Source organism: Canis lupus, chromosome 12 (assembly GCF_003254725.2).
Source record: "Canis lupus dingo isolate Sandy chromosome 12, ASM325472v2, whole genome shotgun sequence".
In the NCBI taxonomy this organism is placed as follows: domain Eukaryota; kingdom Metazoa; phylum Chordata; class Mammalia; order Carnivora; family Canidae; genus Canis; species Canis lupus.
This window is the reverse complement of record NC_064254.1, coordinates 55,305,280-55,327,930: the sequence shown is the minus strand read 5'-3', so window position 1 is coordinate 55,327,930 and position 22,651 is coordinate 55,305,280.

Below are 22,651 nucleotides of genomic sequence, written 5' to 3'. Positions count from 1 at the left end.
TAATATAATCATAAATATATAAAATATAAAAATTAGATTTCCATGACCTTTAGGGTAATCTTTTCAGCCACAATAACTCAACAAGAGGGTATGAGGCAAACCTGCTTCACTTATTAATTTAATTTTTATTTCTGATGCCTAGTCATCTTTCATTTTTTTCTTTCAAAATGTACAGTCTGGGGTAGATATATGTGTTGGTGTAAGAAAGAGGAAAAAGAAAATCCATTTTAAAAATTGATTATAATCTGTAAAATAATTAGTTTTTTTCGCAATTTAATAACTTCAGTAATGTACTTTTTAAGAAGTACATTCAAATGTATCCAATAAAAATGTCAGTTAGGGATTATATCATCAAATTACTCATTACATTGAGGAAATGAGGAGTTTGACTCAGTCTTCCACTTCATATTATGTTTGACAGAATGGATGACATGTGTAAATTGTCTTTCTATGCTCAGTGTGAAGAGTACTTAGGCCCTGTTTGGCTGGACAACCTGTAGAGGCATACCCCTGGGCACTTTTGGTTCCATTTTGAGACTTAAATTGTAGAGCTCTTGAAAAGATAAATGAAAACTTGGTGTAGAGACTTCTCTCATCCAAATACAAACCAGGTCCAACCCTGCTTAGCTTCCCAGATCAGACAAGATTGGGTATGTTCAGGGTGGTATGGCTGTAGACTGCGGAGACTTCTGATTTTAATATTGGTCATTTAAAGCATCCCTTAGTCTTATCAATGTAAAATAAAAATGCCATAACCACATTACATTCTCCTATTTTCTCTAGGAAGTCAAAAGAATCCCACAGAAATGGAATTTTTATATGGTAGCCTCCAGAGTTCCTGAAGTGACAGTGATATCTGTATCTTAAATCAGAACATATCTGTCACTGGCAAAATGAATTAGCATGACTAAAACTCAAATGAATCTTATTTCTATTCCGTCACCACCTTCCGGGTACTTTATTTCCTTTTATTGTTATTGTTTGTTTCATTTTCTGCCTATGACAGTATAAGCTAAGTAAGGACAGAATTCATGTATTCTATGTTGTAAAACAATCTGTATTAGATCTAATTAGATTGTTTTACTCTGTTGTCACAGTACTTAGTGCAATGTCTGGCTTATGGTAAATTGTTTAGTAAGTATTTGTTGATGTGTGTCTGAAGAATAAATGGATGAATAATGCTATGATCTCATTGCTAAAACAATTCACTACTAGAGAGAGAGCAAAAATTTTTATATAAGTGAACTAAAGCCCACAGTAGGAATAATAAAATGATTCATCCTTGACCAAGGGTCAAGGTCTGAGCCAATAATATTCAATGTACTGGGAAATTATAAAGTTTAGCCATTCATTAATCATCCTTTGAAAAGTACTTAGGAAACACAGTTATAAACTGGCTCCTGGAGAAAGCATTAGGGTGGCAGTTTCCATCAGGAGCAGTACCTAACTCCCACCTCCTTCCCTGGTGGTGTTTTGCAATTCACAGGATATATTTTGTTACTGCATTCATGATACTTAGCAGTCAGGAAAACAATAATTCTAGACCTCTTGGAATTTGTAGGACAGTCCTTCACAGAGAAGAATTGTTCCAGGTTCCACAGGATTCCAAAGTATTTTGTAAGACATTTTTTTTGTTTGTTTAAAAATTTTATTTATTCATGAGAGACACAAAGAGAGAGGCAGAGGCATAGGGAGACAGAGAAGCAGGCTCCCATGGGAAGCCTGATGCAGGACTCCATCCCGAGACCCTGGGACCATGCCCTTAGCCAAAGGCAGACACTCAACCACTGAGCCACCCAGGTGCCCTGCAAGACATTTGTGTATCATATTTCATTTGATATAGATACTATTAATTTCAAGATGTACCACTATTTTATGTAATTGAGAAGGAAGAAATGCTTCAGGTGAAACTATGGCACAGTGCCTTTACTACAGTTCTGCGTAACACTCACATCAGTCTCAACAGCTCTTGTTCCTTTGAAATTTCCTCTACCTACTCTGAGGGAGCTACAAATTCTCCTGCCATCTGTTGCATTGAATGACATGTGATAAGCAATCCTTGCACAGGTTTCATTAAGAAAAAAATATAAGCCACCAGGTATTCATGGTGCCTTCCTTTCTTAAAGAAGGATTATGCTCTTCCTTCTTAAAGAAGGAAGCAATTAGGTGTTCTTTTGGAAGACAAATATTGAATGGTGATCATTCTTCCAAAGATGAATATTTTAAAATTTCAAAATGATGCCCCACTGCTCTGTTTCCATGCTTTTGAATACCTATTTATTTCAATGCTGAATCACAGCATAATCCTTGAAAATGACATTTTCTATAGTAATTAAACTCAAAACAGATAACACAATTCAAGTGACACTAAGCAACTGACATAGTTTGCTGATTTGACTGCCACCTAGTAAAGAGACTGTAAGAAGCCATCGACTATAAGATGAATTCCCTAATTTCAGAGGTAAAAGTGTGAAGAAACAGTGTACTTAGTGACAATAGGTGAAAGTTTTGTTTTGTAATTATCTGAGTCCAGATAATTCTGAGTCCAGAACTCTATTGCATTAATTTATTAATGCATGTGTGATCTTCCCAAGAAGGCAAATATTGTGTGAAGCACAAGATTGTACTTCGCTTCCTTTGTAATGCCAAGTTGTTCGTCATTTTGCAAATCTGAGTCACTGATGGAAAAGATATTTGTGGTATATGAGTCTCTTACATATTCCCCATAACTGTCTGCATCAGGAACTACTACAATGTAATGCTTCCCATAGTTGCAAACATCTGACTAATTAGAATTTTGTTCTGTTCAAGGATTTATGTATTGACATAGAGCCTCCTTAACTATAGATGATTTCCTTTTGTTATTCCCTTATACTATTGTTGAAGGCATTTTTTAAAAAGCTTTTAATTTATTTATTTGACAGAGAAAGAGACAGGACAAGAGTCGGGGGTAGGAGAGGTAAGTAGAAAGGGAGAAGCAGACTCTCCACTGAGCCGGGAGCCGTCTCTACTCAGGGCTCTGTCCCAGGGACCTCAAGATCATGACCTGAGCTGAAGGCAGCTGCTTACCTGACTGATTTCTTTTGAACATGGAATGCTGCTTTATTGTATTTAAAGTAATATATAAAAATATAATTTCAAATGATTGGAATGACATTGTGTATTGTGCTCAATAGCATTTATATATTGATATTGTGATAGAGTTTATACGATATTTGAAATTCACTGACATTCATACAGATGTAGATTTGGGATGCATGCACATGTTTTTCTAAGGTCTGCAAACTTTTAATCTGCTCTTATTCATATTCTTAGAATTTTCACACATCCTTGATGAGTTAACAAAGCTCAAGGATGTTTCTTTTCTAAAAGAACTCACCATTTTTACTAAAACAATTATTCCCCAAAGAAGCTGTTCTTAATAGTACATAATAACTGATAGGATACTGATGGTTTTTACCTAGTTCTTCCCATTTAGAACAAAAACAAAAACTTCCACCAAGCATTCAGACTATCTCCTAAAGACTGGCTATATCCTTGAAACAGAATTCACTCAAAGACATTTCAGACAGCCATTTCCATTTTATTAGATGAAAATTGTAGCCTTCAATCTGAAAATCTTCAGCTTTGAAGTTACTAATTATCTCAACTTTTTGAAGATTCTGAGCTGGAGGAAAGGTCTAATTATCAATGGTCTGATGTGATTTAAATAATCACGAAGATCTCTCAAAATTTGTTCACAATCACATGGCTTCAGGTCTGTGATGTGTGGGATGGTGTAGGCGATGCTGAGAGGCCCCTGCAGGACCCATGTCTCCAGTTCCCTTGTAAGTAAAGTTCACTGTAGAATGATAACTGAACAGCACCAGCACTGTCAAAGGGAGATTTTTATGGTTTTAAGCACATCCAACGACTCTTTTGTCATTGGTTTGGTTTTGATTGTGTCAATAACTGCTGGCAGTTGGTTACTTCCTTGGTTTGAATAATCTGAATTCATCACTTTGCATTCGGTCCCTGAGTCTCCACTGAAAAGCTGGTTCTCAGTCTTCTCCTGGTGAAAATCTTAGACTCTCCAGAAAGGTCTCTGGATCCACAGGCATCTGATCTTTACTTTCTTGTAAGACAATTCCTAAGTGTGTGTGCATGCCTTGATAAAGCACAGTAATATCCTCTCAGGATAGGGATATGGCACTTGCACACCGGACACGGATGGTGCTGGCATGTCCTCCCTGAAGCCACAGGGAGAATGTGTTAGGTCTTCCTAGAGTGACCCCAGCTGCCTGCAGGGCTCTGGCTCTGTGTCCCAGTAGGAGGGCTCCAAAAGTCAATAGTTCACTCCTGTGCAACAGGCAACTCCTTAGGCTGCTGGTAAGGCATGGGGCTTATTGATATTTTATGTGTGTGTTTATGTAGGGTGCATTAACTATGGATTTCATTTCAGGGTAGTGAAAGGACTGAATACACTTCTACATGGAGGATTTGGTCGGATAAGATGGAGAGCCACTGAATAGAAATACACTCTTTTTGCCCTTAAGTAGCTAGTAGTGTCATGAAGAGGCAGAAATAAACAATTGCAGCAAAGGGGTTGGGGGAGAAGTGTGGTGATCCTGGCAAGCACACGGTGGTGCTATAAAAGCAAGCAGGAGGACACCTAGCACTGTCAGAGGAAGGGACAGGCAGGGCTTCCCAGAGGAGGGGATTGCTGAGTTGGCTTGAAGGAAGAATGGAGTCCGCCAGATGAATGGACGTCTTTCCAGGCAGATGAGCAAGCTCTGGAGATGCGAGCCCGCATAGCACGCATGAAGAAGATCTTCAGAAAGATTGGAAAGTTGAATCCAAAGATTTAGTCATTAGAGTCAACAATCAACTTCCTTTCAGATGCCCCTCCCCATCCCAAACAAAATGTATAAAACCACAGGGTAAAAAAAGAATGAAGGAAGGGATATTAGTGGATGAAAGTTTGTTACATTTTGTGAAGTAACAGAGTTAATAAGAGTCAGGATAATGTTTAAAATATTTGAAAATAATGATGGCACAGGGTGCAAGCAACAAAAGAACTGTCAGGTGTAGTGTCGGAGTAGTTTTCTGGGGACCCTCTGCTGAGACAGTTGTGTGCTGCATGATCTCTCTCATGGGCTGCTCTCCTCCTGACCCTTCAGGCTGAGAGGGCTCCCCTGTTCCTTGGCTTGGCTTCCTGTTCTTAAGCAAACAGAGACACAGGGATGGGTTGGTGGTGGTGGCTGGCTGCTTCCCTCCCTGGCCAACGTTTGGTGGTTCCCGCTGTGCTCTGCCTGTGACCACCACTTCCGCAGGATGATCACTCACTCTGGAGCTATGACTGTGCTTAGTTGTGACAATTGTTCCCTTTCCTTGTCTCTTTAGGCCCAGAGGAGTTGAGAGCTTTCTAATCTTGATGATTCAGGGAGCCCGTCCTGTCATTTGCTGATTTCTCTTAACCCTGTCCACATCTATGTCAATGGTGTCTTCATTAAATCCTTCAACCAGTCCATTTCAGGGTACTGTCTGTTTCCTGGGACAAGGTGTGTGTGTGTGTGTGTGTGTGTGTGTGTGTGTGTGTTTGAAGTGGGGGGTTTCCAGGAGAGCTCTGTAGCAACAGGGTACATAGGGGTTTTGAGGTGATGGCTGATGACCAGCAGGTACAAGAGTATTTCTCTTTCAAAAGCTGGCATGACTAAACCCGTGAATTCCAATCGACTATCAGCACTGGATAGAATAAAAATTACATACTCAGTAGAGCAGAAGTTTATTAAGGAGAGGGGAGGGCTCCTTTGACCCCTCAAATGCAGAAATAATCAAAACTTAGGGATAGTGTGAATGTCAAAATACAGGAAGGAAAGCCCAAAACTGAAAGCGGTGCAAACAAAAGCATTGGTTATATCTCTATATGGAACTGAAACCTCGGCTACTATGTCCCTCCCTGTGTACATTGAATAAGTATTTGGATGTGTAGCTGTTAGACATGAGATTGTGGGTTATTCCTCTATAGAAGTTGAGCAAGAAATGTTTGCTATTTAGGGCAAATGCAGGGGTGTTAAATGAAAGTCTTCATCAAAGGGTGACTGATCTCTATTTCCTTGTCTCCATCCAGCCTACATCATGTGTACCTCCAGGCAGGATATTGGAAAATTCTTCTCTGGAGAACAGAATGGCTCCAGAGAAAAGTTCTTCACCCATGGAGCTGATCCAACAGGAAGTCAGAGAACTCCTCAGTGAAAATATGGCTCCTACTCAGTCACCCCAAAGTGAAACATGCCAGTTGACATAGATCTTCCATACACAGAGAGTGGCAATTAGCTTTTTAAGTCTTTATCCTTAATGTGTATTAACAACCAAAAGTCTCTAGGCATGAGAATAAAAGCCCCCAAATGAAAGAGAGGCAAAAATAAACATTCAGAAAAAATATCAAAAAAAAAAAAAAGTATCCAGAGGAAACAGAAACAGTGCAGTCGGAATTAACCTGTCCCACATAAAATTTCATGACTCTAATATTTTAAGATGAGCAAAAATATATTACAGCTATTAAAAAGAAATCAGATTGTCTTTTGGTTTGCTGACTGTTTCCTTTGCTGTGCAGAAGCTTTTTATCTTGATGACATCCCAGTAGTTCATTTTTGCTTTTGTTTCCCCTGCCTTTGGAGATGTGGCTGGCAGGAAGTTGCCGTGGCCAAGGTCAAAAAGGTTGCTGCCTGTGTTGTCTTCCAGGATTTTGATGGATTCCTGTCTCATATTTAGGTCCTTCATCCACTTTGAGTTTATTTTTGTGTGTGGTGTAAGACAATGGTCCAGTTTCATTCTTCTGCATGTGGCTGTCTAATTTTCCCAACATCATTTGTGTTGGGAAAAAACAAGGGACTTGTCTTTTTTCCATTGAATATTCTTTCCAGCTTTGTCAAACATGAGTTGACCACAGAATTGAGGGCCCATTTCTGGGTCTTCTATTTAGTTCCATTGATCTGTGAGTCTGTTTTTGTGCCAGTACCATACTGTCTCCATGATGACAGCTTTGTAATGGAGCTTGAAATCCAGAATTACGATGCCACCGGCTTTCGTTTTCTTTTTCAACATTCCTCTGGCTATTTGGGATCTTTTCTGGTTCCATACATATTTTAGGATTATTTGTTCCAGCTATGGAAAAATGTCAATGGTATTTTAATAGGGATTAAGTTGGATGTATAAATTGCTCTGGGTAGCATACATATTTTCACAATACTTGTTCTTCCAATTCATGAGCATGGACTGTCTTTCCACTTCTTAGTGTCTTCCTCAATTTCTTTTATGAGTGTTCTATAGTTTTAAAATTAAAAAGTAAATAAGTAAAAAGAAATCCAGAATACTACTTTAAAAATCAGTTCAATCCAATAGATTTTTTTAAAAACCGGGTGCCTGTACTAGTATAATAAAAACATTTGTCAGCATGGAAACAGAAAGATGAGTCTGGAAAAGTAGACAGGAGTCTAATCTTGTTTATCATGGTTAGCAGTTTGCAGTTTAATGTGAACAGATTGGTGTTTTGGAGATGACTCCTACGGTAATACGGAGGATAGAGCCAAAGGGGCAAGAATCGGTAGTTATACTAAACAACAAAGAAAGAGGCTTTTGTATGATTAGGTGACATAATGAAGATTAAATCAAGGCTATTGCAGAGAGGCTCAGGTCAAGCAGTTTCAGAGAGAGCTAGAACTGACAGCTGTGTTATCAACACCGAGAAGAGAGTGGGGGCAGGGAAGAGGTGGTGCAACAAGTGGTGAGGTCCCTGTTTCTGGATTCCTTCTGTCCCATTCCATCACCCATGTTTGTTTGGGCAAGCTTCTGTAGTGATGCTATGCTCTCTGTTCCTCCTCTGTCAAACGGGTCTAATGATAGTATCTTTCTCACAGGTGTGGTGAACATGACATGCGAGAGCACTTATGAAAAACTTAGCAAGACGCTTAGTGCAGTTTGAAATAGTGGAGTTGAAATAGAACTCTTAATATAATTAATAGAGAAATATTTTTAAAATTTTCAATGAGAAGAGCGACAAAGAGAATGAAATGTTTATGATCTTAGGGTGCGACAAAAGGCATCAATGTCAATTGCTTTTATTACTGTAGTTGATAGATCCATGGAGAGAAGCACAGGAGAAGGCTCAGAGCATGGACTGGGAAGACCTTGAAGTCTCTTCTGGAATGTGAGGTTTGAGGTACTGGCTGTCTAAGTGACTTGTCCAGGAAAAGAGGAGGTACAGGAGAGGAGTTGGGCTCTTGCAGGAGTCACCGGGATCTAGGTAGAATTTGAAACTATGAGAAAAATTAGTTCTTCATCTAAGAGCAAGGAATGGGGAAGATGGCAGGAATGCCAATATGTAAGGGAAAGGGAAGCTTCAAAGAAATGAAGAATGAGGAAGCAGAGATTTGATCATAGGATCAGTGGGGAAGAATGGGAAATAATTTCACAGAGTGCTTCGACATGCTTCAGCATGATGAGGCCATTAGACATGTCCATTGGCTTAGCACCTAAGGTACTGATGCCAACCTTGGTAGCCCGAGGAGTGCAGGAGCCAGAGGGCAGAGAGCAAAGGTGCTGCAAACATGAGAAAAGCAAATGGAGCCCCCAGTTGAGGACTGTCCTTTCTAGAAGCCTGTCTGGGAATGAGAAAACTGGGAGAGATTTGAGAGTGTTTACACATGAAAGTAAGATTTCAAAAAGAGAGATAGAGAAAAGAGGTGAAAGACTGTACATGAGTGAACGGGGTCCCCGAGGATCTGTTCTCTTCTGATTTTTCTATTTTGCCTTCTTAGATAAGCAAGATCTGTAAATCCCAAAAAGATGAAGTATTGTTTGTGGCACTTACTTACATAAGAGCTGTTTTAAAGCCCTCACGGGAGAGTGTGTTTTTCTTGTTATATATCTTTTCTCTGCATGTTTTCTTAAAATAAATAACAACATATGCAAAGGAACAGTGAGAGGGGAATCAATCTGAAATGACATCACATGTCTGGGGATTATTCTCTGTGCCCAAACAGAAATAGCTCTTTTTGACAGCTTTTCCTATTAACATGCCACCTGTAGGAAGAATAGGCAAGTGCTGTGCCCCACAGTCAGAAAACTATTTTCTATTTCAACTTCTGCAAAAAGGTAATTGAGTGATTTCATTTGGCTATAAAGGGGTGTGTGTGTGTGTGTGTGTGTGTGTGTGTGTGTGTTTAAGAGAGATTGGGAGTTGAAATAGAACTCTTAATATAATTAATAAAGAAATATTTTTAAAAATTTCAATGAGAACAGCGACAAAGAGAATGAAATGTATATGATCTCAGGGTGTGACAAAAGGCATTTCTGGTAACAGGCAGTAATGCATACAGCCTCTGACAGGCGGCTTCTGCCCTGAGCTCTCTGCTCCTGCAGCTCTGTTTCAGAGCCGCCCTGAACAGGAATAGTGCACCTAGGAGAACAGATTAGCTTTCCTGCATCAGCATCAGATGGACCCAGGAAATGAACTGCTGTCAGAGTAGAGGATGAGCACTGGATGGTTATTTTAAAACTAGTTTGAAGGTTTTCAATGCACATGCTGCTTGACTTGTAAGGAAGAGGTGATTTACATTTATCATTTTGAGAGAGCTGATGAAAGCTTGATGAAAAATTGCCTTCATGATTACCAAACACATGTCCTTGTAATGCAGAAATGCTGTGATTTGTGTTCCTCATGTGAGTTCTGATTTCTTTTTTGCCGGGCCACCGTGCTACATATTTTAAAAGCATTTACAAATTTTAGTGATTACAGTTCTAGGTCATAAATACTAGTGGCCCCCAATCAGACGATGAATTTGAGACTCAAAGGACTTTCCTACATTTCGAGATTTGGTATGTGAGATTAAAAGCTGTGAGGAGGGAAGGCCAGTCTTCCTAGCAGTGATATTCTGAGGCAAAACAACCAAGACGCAAAGAAAATTTCCTTATGTAGGGGCACTAGCCATTTGTCTAAAGAGAGTCCTCATGTCTGAGAAAGTTTGGTCTTACCTGAAAAACTCAGCAAAATTCTGCTATTCTGATTGGTTATTTTCAATCATTTGTTCATTATGTTATATGAATAAGATCTATTATTACTTTTCAGAGTTCCTCCTTTTATGGAATTGATAGACTCCTCAAAAATTGTGCCTAGTATTTTTTCCTTCATTTCTTCCTCCCTCCCTCCCTCCTTCCCTCCCTCCCTTCCTTCCTTCCTTCCTTCCTTCCTTCCTTCCTTCCTTCCTTCCTTCCTTCCTCCTTCCTTCCTTCCTTCCTTCCTTCCTTCCTTCCTTCCTTCCTCCCTCCCTCCCTCCGTCCCTTCCTTCCTTCCTTCGTTCCTTCCTTCCCTCTCACCCTCTCTCTCTCTCATTCCCCCTGTCCTCCTCCTCCTCTTTCTTCTCTATTTCTAAATGTCTACAGCTCAATTTGAAGGGGCTCCTGCTCTGAACACTGGGTAAAGAATAGTTTTATGTTATTAAAAAGTATGATTATTTTCCAAATAAGCACACTTGTCTCTAACTAGCTACACAAATGGGGATCTGAATGCTTCAAAACATGAGGTTAAGATATGAACTCCTTGTAAATTGAGTATCATGGCACATGGTGGCTGCTTAGAGATGGAGCCTCTCTCCTCCAAGGTGACTGAGCCAACTTGGGCCTAGGATTACTTATAGTCCAGTGGCACACAATCTCATGTCCCCTTTTTGCTGGGGTTATCTATTCCATCAATGTTTCCATGGTTCCAAATCTTTTATGGAATATTTTTGTAGGTTTCCTCTAGTCTACTAAGAAAGTGTTACTGTGTGCTCCTTTATTTCTTGCTTGTTATTTTTATGTTATTTTAGACTTCTAGCAATGTGAGACAAATAATACAAAGAACCAAGCACACACCCTTACCCAGCCACACGACTTGCTTACACTGTGCCCCACTTACTTGCTCTATCATTTTCTGTCACTCTTTCTAGATGTTTATTTGGATTATTTTCTGAAACACTTGAGACTAACTTGTAGACATCATGCCCCATTGTCCAATGACTTTAGTGTGTATTTTACTGGAAGCAAAAGATATTCTCTTATGTAACTTACATAACTGCAATTATAAAATCAAAAAAACCTGACACTGATATATTTATATATTTTATTTTTAAAAGATTTTATTTATTTATTCATGACAGACATAGACACAGAGAGAGAGAGAGGCAGAGACAAGCAGAGGGAGAAGTAAGCTTCACGCAGAGATCCTGATGTGGGACTTGATTCGGGACTCCAGGATCATGCCCTGGGCTGAAGGCGGCACTAAACTGCTGAGCCACCTTGGCTGCCCCTAACTCTGATATATTATTATTATTATTATTATTATTATTATTATTATTATTCAATCCATGCTCCATATTCAAATTTTATCAACTGTCCTAATGATGTTTTTTATAGTTATTTTTACCCCCAGTCCAAGGTCCAACCCAGGATCATGCATTGATTTAGTGGTCATGCTTCTTTATTCTGGAACTTTTTCTGTGTCATTCATGATCTTGACATTTTAAAATGGTATAGGCTAGTTATTTGCAAGAATGTCCCTCAGTTTGGGTGTGTTTGATATTAACTCATGATTAGACAGATCATGTATCATTAGTGAGAATACCAAGGAATGATGTTGTATCCTTCTTGGCGCTTCACAGCAGGTAGCACAAGATTCACTTATTCCCGTTGCTAGGGATCCTAACTTTCATCACAGTTTCAGTGCCATCTACCAAGTTTCTTCTCTGTAATTTTTTCTCTTGGTAATTAACAAGCAATTTGAGGGGCATTCATTGATGATTCTTTGAATCACTTATTACTGTGATGTTGGAAAATGGTGATTTTGTAACTCTTTCTATAGCAAGGAACTTCTCTCCACCATAATGTATTTATTCACATATTTATTTACATCGATTTGGATTTGTGGTTTTTAATTTTTTTTATTTTATTCAAAGGGCACAATATTTTATTATCATTATGAGAGGTGATGGATGTGTAAACTAACTTGATGGGGAAACCCCTTCACAATTTATACGTATGTCAAATCATCACATACATTTTAGATATCTTACATTTTATTTGTCAATGATACATCAATAAAGCCAGAAAAATACATTCTCAGAGCATGAAATGAATTTTGACACTACTTAATATATACAAAATCAGTTATGAATAATTAATGATTTTAAAGACTGGTAGTTTTGTTTTAATTAGTATTCAACTTCTTTTTTTTTTTTAATTTTTTATTTATTTATGATAGGCACACAGTGAGAGAGAGAGAGAGGCAGAGACACAGGCAGAGGGAGAAGCAGGCTCCATGCACCGGAAGCCCGACGTGGGATTCGATCCCGGGTCTCCAGGATCGCGCCCTGGGCCAAAGGCAGGCGCCAAACCGCTGCGCCACCCAGGGATCCCAGTATTCAACTTCTTAAACAATCTACTAATACTACTGATATTTCCTTAAAGAAAAACAAACTAGTATATTATGAAGTCCACCACCATCAGTAGCTTGGTTTTCTTTTTCAGATTTTGGGTGCTGGTACATTCACATGAGCCAAACCTTCTGTAAGATTTTCCCGCTTTCTCTGCTTGAGCACCGTCTCTTATCCTCAAAGAACAGAGGTTAGGAATAGATCAAAATATATGTTTATAATAAAGAGTTGCTCCTAATTATTATTGATTCATTTCTTCTGTGTAGTTTAATTGAGTAAGCATTATTCATTTGCGCTGTTAGTAGGTTGGTTTTGTTTGGGATATCTTTGAGTCAGTCCTTCTTTTAAAAACCCTACATGGTAGCATTTTCAAAATTGGACCTTATTTGCCTGTGTGGAAACCTGTAGACTTAACACCCCAAAGTAGATCTGTGGGCATAAACTTAAGTGTGAACCTATTGATTATCATTGTTTCTCATATGGTCATTGAACAAGGGAGGCATGGAAAAATTTCATTGATTTTGTACCCACAAAACTCTGCACACTGTTCATTAGAGAGAGGTTTCCTTGAGTATGTAAGTATTTTACAAGGTGAAAGCCATACTGATGTAACACTTCACTGGAAGTATGGTCCTAAGTACTACCTACTTTTAATCATATTTAGATACTTCTCTTGGAAAAGGAGTTTCTGTTTGTGTGCATTTAATTTTAGGGAAATGCTATTTGGTTAACAATGGCCTCAATTTAACCTATCTGAAATGTTGTTGGTGCAGGAAAGAGCAATCTATACTAGGTTCACATTTATTTGCCAGAATCACTGATATTTCTTTGACTTAACATTGGTTTCAGAAAGAATCTTTGCTACCTAGAATTTACGGTCTCTATTTCATGGCAACACTGGATAATGGCTTTGTGAAATTGAAAAAATTTTGGAGCAACTGTAAACAGAAATGCCAAATTATTGATGGTTATTGTTGCTGCTTCAAATACGTATTGAATTAATGTGTAAGAAAGCCCATTCTTTCATGTTAAATACTTGGGGGGAAGGGGGTCCTTTTCTTAAAATGAAAATAATTACTGCTATTTTAAAATTTCTTGATCATCGAATGTGAGACCCTTCTAACATGATTTAAGAAGCTGTACAAGTATAGGCAGAGTTATTTTCCTGTTTACATTTTTTTTTTTGGTTTGTTTTGGGAAAAAATTGGTAGGTGTCTAATTACTGTTTACTTCATTGATATATTGCAGTAAAAGTTTTAAAACCACCAAAAAAAAAAAAAAGTTAAATATCTCTATGCTGCCTAGAGTAGTATATAGAAAATGAGTTCAGATGACCTCTATCTATGTTCAGATGTTACGGCTTCCATTCTTCTCACACCGATTCAAACAGCTTAAAAAGTAAGTCCAATTGCAGAAACGCAGTGCTGCCACTGTTCTGTGGGTGCATAATGGCTTTGCCGTTCAGCCTTGCGGAGCTGGCTGTGGCTCAGTGATTGCTCATCAGCTCTGCAGCAGAGAGCTTCAGTATGAGGATGATGAATCCTCCCAAATTCAACCGTGTACTGCTCACACTCATTTTAATGAGAGGGCCTTTGCCTCTTTTCTATTGCTGTTATCCTTTTTTCTTACAAGAATGTAAGTATTTACAATCATTTAGTCAGTTAATTCGCGGACTGTTTTTATATTTTAGACTCATTCTTATGACCATTTGATGACTAGTTTCAAGTTAGAAGCAAATGTTGATTGATGATAATATTTATTAAATGTTTGCAAGTACTAACTGCAGCAAAAAACGTTTGCAAGCCATGTTTCCTATCATCTAACAGCTCATTATCTAAGATGATAAGATAGTCATATATTCACCCTTCTGCCTTACTTATCCATTTATCCAAAGGAGAGTGGCAATTAGTCTGTTAGTGAAACAATACCTTCTTTAGACATTCTTTTTTTTTTAAGATTTTATTTATTTATTCATGAGACACAGAGAGAGAGAGAGAGAGAGGCAGAGACACAGGCAGAGGGAGAAGCAGGCTCCATGCAGGGAGCCCGATGTGGGACTCGATTCTGAGTCTCTAGGATCAGGCCCTGGGCTGAAGGTGGTGCTAAACCGCTGAGCCACCTGGGCTGCCCTTTTCTAGACATTCTTAATTAAGTCAGCTCTTTGTTATGTAGAAGGTGTGTGAGAATGTTTTGGGGAGGGGTAACTGATTACAAGTGGGCCCAAGGGAACTTTTTGGATGATCGAAATGTCCCCCATTGATTGTGCTCAAGGCTACGTGAGCAAATACATGTCAAACTGCATGTCAAAACATGTCAAACTGCAGTTTCGAAGTGGATGAATTTTAATGTATTTATTTATTTATTTATTTATTTATTTATTTATTTTTATAAATTTTTATTTATTTATGATAGTCACACAGAGAGAGAGAGAGAGGCAGAGACACAGGCAGAGGGAGAAGCAGGCTCCATGCACCGGGAGCCCGATGTGGGATTCGATCTCGGGTCTCCAGGATCGTGCCCTGGGCCAAAGGCAGGCGCCAAACCTCTGCGCCACCCAGGGAACCACACCTTGCTTCTAGTTTATAAAGCAATCCTACAGGTTAATATAAAGCCTACCTGATAGAATGTTCTTCAAAGTATATGAGCAATCAATTTACAGAAAAGGAAATACATATACTGATGCTATACTCTCCTCAAAATAAAGGAAAAACACATTAAAATAACATGAAATTCTCTTTTGCACCTGTAAGTTTGGAGATGATAATTGATAACAAACACATTGTGTAGAAAAATAGATACTCTCATGCTTACTTGCTTGAAATGTGCATTTCTTTGGATGGTAGTTTGTGTGCCCAAACTTTAATCTATGCTGGGGATAAGTTAGACTTAAGAAATAAATTTGTAATTTGCTTTTGAATGACACTGTTAGAGTATGAAAAGGAAAGGCTAGACTGGGAGAAAATATTTGCAAACTGCATATCAACAAAAGACTGGTAAGTAAAATATATGAAGAACTCTTAAAACTCAACAGTAAAGAAAATCCAAATATAAAACAAGGCAAAACATGAAACATTTCACTAAAGAGGATATAAAGATAGCAAATAAACACATCAAAAGTATGTTCAGCATCATTAGCCACCAGGAAAATTCAGATTAAAGCATGATGTTACTGCACACCTTTCAAAATGGCCAAAATAGGGGCACCTGGGTGGCTCCATGGTTGAGTGTCTGCTTTTGGCTCAGGTTGTGATCCTGGGGTACTGGGATCAAGTCCCACATCAGACTCCCCACCGGGAGGCTGTTTTTCCCTCTGCCTATGTCTCTGCCTCTGTGTGTCTCTCATGAAAAAATAAAGCCTTAAAAAAAATATATCCCATAAGGTTTAAAAAAAAAAAAAAAAAACAAAATGGCCAAAAAAAAAAAAAAAGCTAGTGACAACACTAAATGCTGGTGAGGCTGTGGAGAAACTGGATCATTTATATAGTACTGGATCACTTATATAGATCACACTTATATAGTATGTTACATGGCAGAGCCACTTTGGAAAATAGCTTGATAGTCTCTCATTAAACTAAATATACAATTACCTTGTGATCCCTGAGTTTTACTCCTGGGAATTTATTCCATATGAATACAAACTTAGATACACACAAAAACCTATACATGAATTCTTATATTGGTTTTATGTATAATAGGTGTACATTAGACATTTCTCAGTGAGAATGAAGATACAACCACTCAAAATCTTTGGGATACAGCAAAAGCAGTCCTGAGGGGGAAATACATTGCAATACAAGCATCCATCCAAGAACTGGAAAGAACTCAAATACAAAAGCTAACCTTGCACCTAAAGGAGCTGGAGAAAAAACAGCAAATAGATCCTACACCCAGGAGAAGAAGAGAGTTAATAAAGATTCGAGCAGAACTCAATGAAATAGAGACCAGAAGAACTGTGGAACAGATTAACAAAACCAGGATTTGGTTCTTTGAAACAATTAATAAGATAGATAAACCATTAGCCAGCCTTATTAAAAAGAAGAGAGAAAAGACTCAAATTAATAAAATCATGAATGAGAAAGGAGAGATCACCACCAATACCAAGGAAATACAAATGATCTTAAAAAATTATTATGAGCAGCTTTATGCCAATAAATTAGGCAATCTAGAAGAAATGGGCACATTTCTGGAAAATCACAAACTATCAAAACTGGAACAGGAAGAAATAGAAAACCTGAACAGGCCAATAAGCAGGGAGGAAATTGAAGCAGTCATCAAAAACCTCCCAAGACACAAAAGTCCAGGGCCAGGCGGCTTCCTAGGGGAATTCTATCAAACGTTTAAAGAAGAAACCATACCTATTCTACTAAAGCTGTTTGGAAAGATAAAAAGAGATGGAGTACTTCCAAACTCGTTCTATGAGGCCAGCATCACCTTAATTCCAAAACCAGACAAAGGCTCCATCAAAAAGGAGAATTACAGACCAATATCCCTGATGAACATGGATGCAAAATTTTTCAACAAGATACTAGCCAATAGGATCCAACAATACATTAAGAAGATTATTCACCATGACCAAGTGGGATTTATACCCAGGATGCAAGGCTGGTTCAACAATCGTAAAGCAATCAATGTGATTGATCATATCAGCAAGAGAAAAAACAAGAACCATATGATCCTCTCAATAGATGCAGAGAAAGCATTTGACAAAATACAACATCCATTCCTGATCAAAACTCTTCAGAGTGTAGGGATAGAGGGAACATTCCTCAGCATCTTAAAAGCCATCTACAAAAAGCCCACAGCAAATATCTGGGAGCCTTTCCCCTAAGATCAGGAACACGACAGGGATGTCCACTCTCACCACTGCTATGCAACATAGTACTAGAAGTCCTAGCCTCAGCAATCGGGCAACAAAAAGAAATAAAAAGCATTCAAATTGGCAAAGAAGAAGTCAAACTCTCCCTCTTTGCCGATGGCATGATACTCTACATAGAAAACCCAAAAGCCTCCACCGCAAGATTGCTAGAACTCATACAGCAATTTGGCAGCATGGTAGGATACAAAATCAATGCCCAGAAGTCAGTGGCATTTCTATACACTAACAATGAGACTGAAGAAAGAGAAATTAAGGAGTCAATCCCATTTACAATTGCACCCAAAAGCATAAGATACCTAGGAATAAACCTAATCAAAGAGGTAAAGGATGTATACCCTAAAAACTACAGAACACTTCTGAAAGAAATGGAGGAAGACACAAAGAGATGGAAAAATTTTCCATGCTCATGGATTGGAAGAATTAATATTGTGAAAATGTCAATGTTACCCAGGGCAATTTACACATTTAATGCAATCCCTATCAAAATACCATGAACTTTCTTCAGAGAGTTGGAAAAAATCATCTTAACATTTGTGTGGAATCAGAAAAGACCCCGAATAGCCAGGGGAATATTAAAAAAAAAAAGAAAAACCATAGCTGGGGGCATCACAATGCCAGATTTCAGGTTGTACTACAAAGCTGTGGTCATCAAGACAGTGTGGTACTGGCACAAAAACAGACACATAGATCAGTGGAACAGAATAGAGAATCCAGAAGTGGACCCTCAACTTTATGGTCAACTAATATTCGACAAAGCAGGAAAGACTATCCACTGGAAAAAAGACAGTCTCTTCAATAAATGGTGCTGGGAAAATTGGACATCCACATGCAGAAGAATGAAACTGGACCATTCTCTTGCACCATACACAAAGATAAACTCAAAATGGATGAAAGATCTAAATGTGAGACAAGATTCCATCAAAATCCTAGAGGAGAACATAGGCAACACCCTTTTTGAACTTGGCCACAGTAACTTCTTGCAAGATACATCCATGAAGGCAAGAGAAACAAAAGCAAAAATGAACTATTGGGACTTCATCAAGATAAGAAGCTTTTGCACAGCAAAGGATACAGTCAACAAAACTCAAAGACAACCTACAGAATGGGAGAAGATATTTGCAAATGACGTATCAGATAAAGGGCTAGTTTCCAAGATCTATAAAGAACTTATTAAACTCAACAGCAAAGAAACAAACAATCCAATCATGAAATGGGCAAAAGACATGAACAGAAATCTCACAGAGGAAGACATAGACATGGCCAACATGCACATGAGAAAATGCTCTGCATCACTGGCCATCAGGGAAATACAAATCAAAACCACAATGAGATACCACCTCACACCAGGGAGAATGGGGAAAATTAACAAGGCAGGAAACCACAAATGTTGGAGAGGATGTGGAGAAAAGGGAACCCTCTTATACTGTTGGTGGGAATGTGAAATGGTGCAGCCACTCTGGAAAACTGTGGAGGTTCCTCAAAGAGTTAAAAATAGATTTGCCCTATGACCCAGCAATTGCACTGCTGGGAATTTACCCCAAAGATACAGATGCAGTGAAACGCTGGGACACCTGCACCCCGATGTTTTGTTTGTTTGTTTTTAATTTTTTTATTCATTTATGATAGTCACACACACACACACACAGAGGCAGAGACATAGGCAGAGGGAGAAGCAGGCTCCATGCCGGGAGCCCGACGTGGGATTCGATCCCGGGTCTCCAGGATCGCGCCCTGGGCCAAAGGCAGGCGCTAAACCGCTGCGCCACCCAGGGATCCCCACCCCGATGTTTCTAGCAGCAATGGCCACAATAGCCAAACTGTGGAAGGAGCCTCGGTGTCCATCGAAAGATGATGGATAAAGAAGATGTGGTCTATGTATACAATGGACTATTAGTCATTAGAAACGACAAATACCCACCATTTGCTTCCACGTGGATGGAACTGGAGGGTATTATGCTGAGTGAAGTAAGTCAGTCGGAGAAGGACAAACATTATATGTTCTCATTCATTTGGGGAATATAAAAAATAGTGAAAGGGAATAAAGGAGAAAGGAGAGAAAATGAGTGGGAAATATCAGAGAGGGAGACAGAACATGAGAGATACCTAACTCTGGGAAACGAACTAGAGGTGGGGGAAGGGAGGTGGGTGGGGGGGTGGGGGGGTGACTGGGTGATGGGCACTGAGGTGGGCACTTGATGGGATGAGCACTGGGTGTTATGTTATATGTTGGCAAATTGAGCTGCAATTAAAAAAAAAAAGAAAAAAAAGAAATTTCTCAGTGAGTGAAAACTTGAAGAAACAGGTATGTCTCTACTGTGAAATGGTACTTAGCAAAAAAAAAAAAAAAAAAAAAAGGAATGAACTAAATATATGTGACAACCTGAACAATGTCCATCCATTTCATCTACCTGCTTCACTGGCTCAGTTTTTTTACCCCTAAGATTTAATTAAATTAATTAACTTTATTTATTTTAGAGAGATAATATGTACACGTAAGCAGGAGCAGGAACCACGGTGAGGGGAGAGGGACAAGCAGACTCTGTGCTGATCATGGAGCCTGACATGGAGCTCCATCTCATGACCCTGAGATCACAACCTGAGTCAAATCAAGAGTCAGTTGCTCAAAAGACTGAGCCACCCAGGCACCCCTCATTGACTCAATTTTATCTCCTGTTATTGCGTGTATGTGTGTATGTGTGTGTTTGGTGGAGGGAGAGTAAGGAAGGAGAAATGGCATATCCTATGCCATTTAGGCATAAGGCATTTAAGGCATTTAAAGACCCAATTTAGTCTTTGGGTTTCTAGTCATTTCTCAATTTACTTTCTATCCTAAAAGCCCACACGTATTAAATAATTATATGTATTATGTAAATACTTTATATATAAGTTAACTTAATCCTTGTCATAGTGCTATGAAGAAAGTGTTATTATTGTCATATCCATTTTAGAGATGAAGAAAATAAAGCTAAGTGAGGTAAACAACTTTCCCAATGTCATCTAGCTAGTAAGGGGCAGAACAAAGATTTAAATGCAGGTGTTTCTGACATCAAAGTGTATGCTCTTTGCTGCTTAGCTTATCCAGCTGAGGAGTTATTACATGAGCTTTGGGAGAACAGAGGTGATGCTTCAATGAACTACATGTAACACATCTCCAGAAGATTTCATGGGGAGAGAGGTGAGAAATGGGTAATATATTGATCAGGTTACAGTAGTCTGTATATGAAGTGCCTGAGTTACCATCAGTGCTTGGGTCATTGGGTCATCTTGAAGGAAATGCATCCTTTATAGAAGGAATGAAAACCATTTTGTAAAACAATTGAATGTGGGAGAAAGGAACAAAAGGTTTGAGGTTCTGTATTGGGGAGAAAGACATGGTTGTGCCTCTTACCAGGGATAAGTGGTAGTAGAGTTAGCTTGGTTATAAAAGAGAGAGAAAGAGAGAGAGAGAGAAATGCTTTTATTGCCTGATTCTGCTAGATGTGTCAGAATGCTGTCCAGACAGATAATGAGGAAGAGGACTGACTACTTGACAGAAGGGAAAGTTGGTGATGTGAAATTTATCCAGAAATTGTGACTCAGGACAATTAGAATGGCTAAACTTGCTTACATAGTGTACTTGGAAAGAAAGCGACAGTGCCAGAACAAAGATTAAGAAAACAGCTAAAAAAAAAAAAAAAAAAGAGAGAGAGAGAGAGAGAGAGAGAAAAGAAAACAGACAGCTAGAGAAAAAGAGGAGGGAAGAGAGTTGACCATGAATCAGTTCAATGATAGATTGATAAATTTGAAATAGGTCTTTGAAAGAAACTATCAGATACATTTTGTGTAACTGTTTAAGATAGGATGGTTCCCTGTGCTGAATTATGTCACTGCATAATTTTCAGTTAATTTTGGGCTGATAGAAACATCACTTTTATGTAGCCTGCTATATCTCACTTCTCCTCATGTTTGGATTTCTGCCACTGAAAGTGTACTCAGGGACCAGAGCCATAACAAAGTGCCAAGTCCCATTTCAACTCTAACATTGGCCATTATGGCCCTTTGGGAACCCCAAAGATAAAGAGTCTTCAATTGTAAACTGTTGCCTTTCCTTTCTGCACCTCTTCACTTTGTAAGGCCGGAATTTGTGCCTGGCTCCCTCAGATAAATGTTGGGTGGCGGCCAGTCCTGACTGAGACAATGGTTTAGAAAAAGCCTCTCATTGATTTCAGGGAATTTTCACACAGCATGGGAGAAATACTCCTTCCTGTGGCCCACACCTCAGAGACTTCATGGACCAAGTAACTGCACACAAGAAAGCTCTGCCTGGGGAGACAGCCTCCGTGTTAATCCTGTGTCTTCAAGAGAGAAAGTCTAAGCCCAAAGAGCTGTTGTCAAGGTAATTTCCTTTTTGAGAGTCCTTCCTCTAAAGTCAGCCTCCCTCCCTTGCACTGTCCAGTTGTAATGAAAGACTCTCTACAGCCTAAAGATTATCACCCAATCCACAGTTTGGGGGATGTACAGTAGACTTCTGTAGGTTTGTTAAATCACTGTGTTCCAGTATCCAATGCCCCATTTGCTACTGACCCTTAACCCAGAAGAAACTTTTTTTTTTCCTCAAAGGAAATGGTTCCTGAGGAGCTTACAACTATTTAACAAGAATCAAACATAGCCTAAAGTTTAAACAAAATGGTAGGGGAAAATAAGGTAAACTGCAGAACTGAGGACTTTTCTATTCTTCCTGGTTAGAATTTATCTGATAAGATGCTTTCTGAAAATAAAAATTTGGTTCCTCAATGCTGACCTACACCCCTTAGGGCCAGGACATCTAGTAATGAATGAGATCTAGATAAAATGGGTTCTAAAAATGTAATTATTAATTAAATACCACGTAATGATTATGTTCTCTTACAAAGAGCCCTTTTCTTTTAGAGAGTCATCCTAAAATTCTTATAGATAGGGATTTGCTTAAAAGTAATCTGTATGTGACATGAAGGGAATAGGTACAGGTACAGATAAGAGATTGAAAGGGAGTTGGATCTGGGTGACAGGTACATGAATGTTCATTACCTCACTCATCCTACTTTTGCATATTTTTTCCATCATAAAAAGAAAAAAATAATATCATGTAATGGTTCTTGTGAACATAATTATTCTCCTCAAAGATAGATCATCCAAAAGTTCATAGCAACTGTACATTATACTTACTACTTACCTACTTGTCCCCTAGGTCTTCATTTAGCAAGCAATGTTGACAAAAAGTATTAATGACTTTTTGAAGAGAAGCTCCAGGGAATTCAGTTTGATAAGCCAAGTGGAGAAGAATCTATTCCATACCTACCTGTCTTCT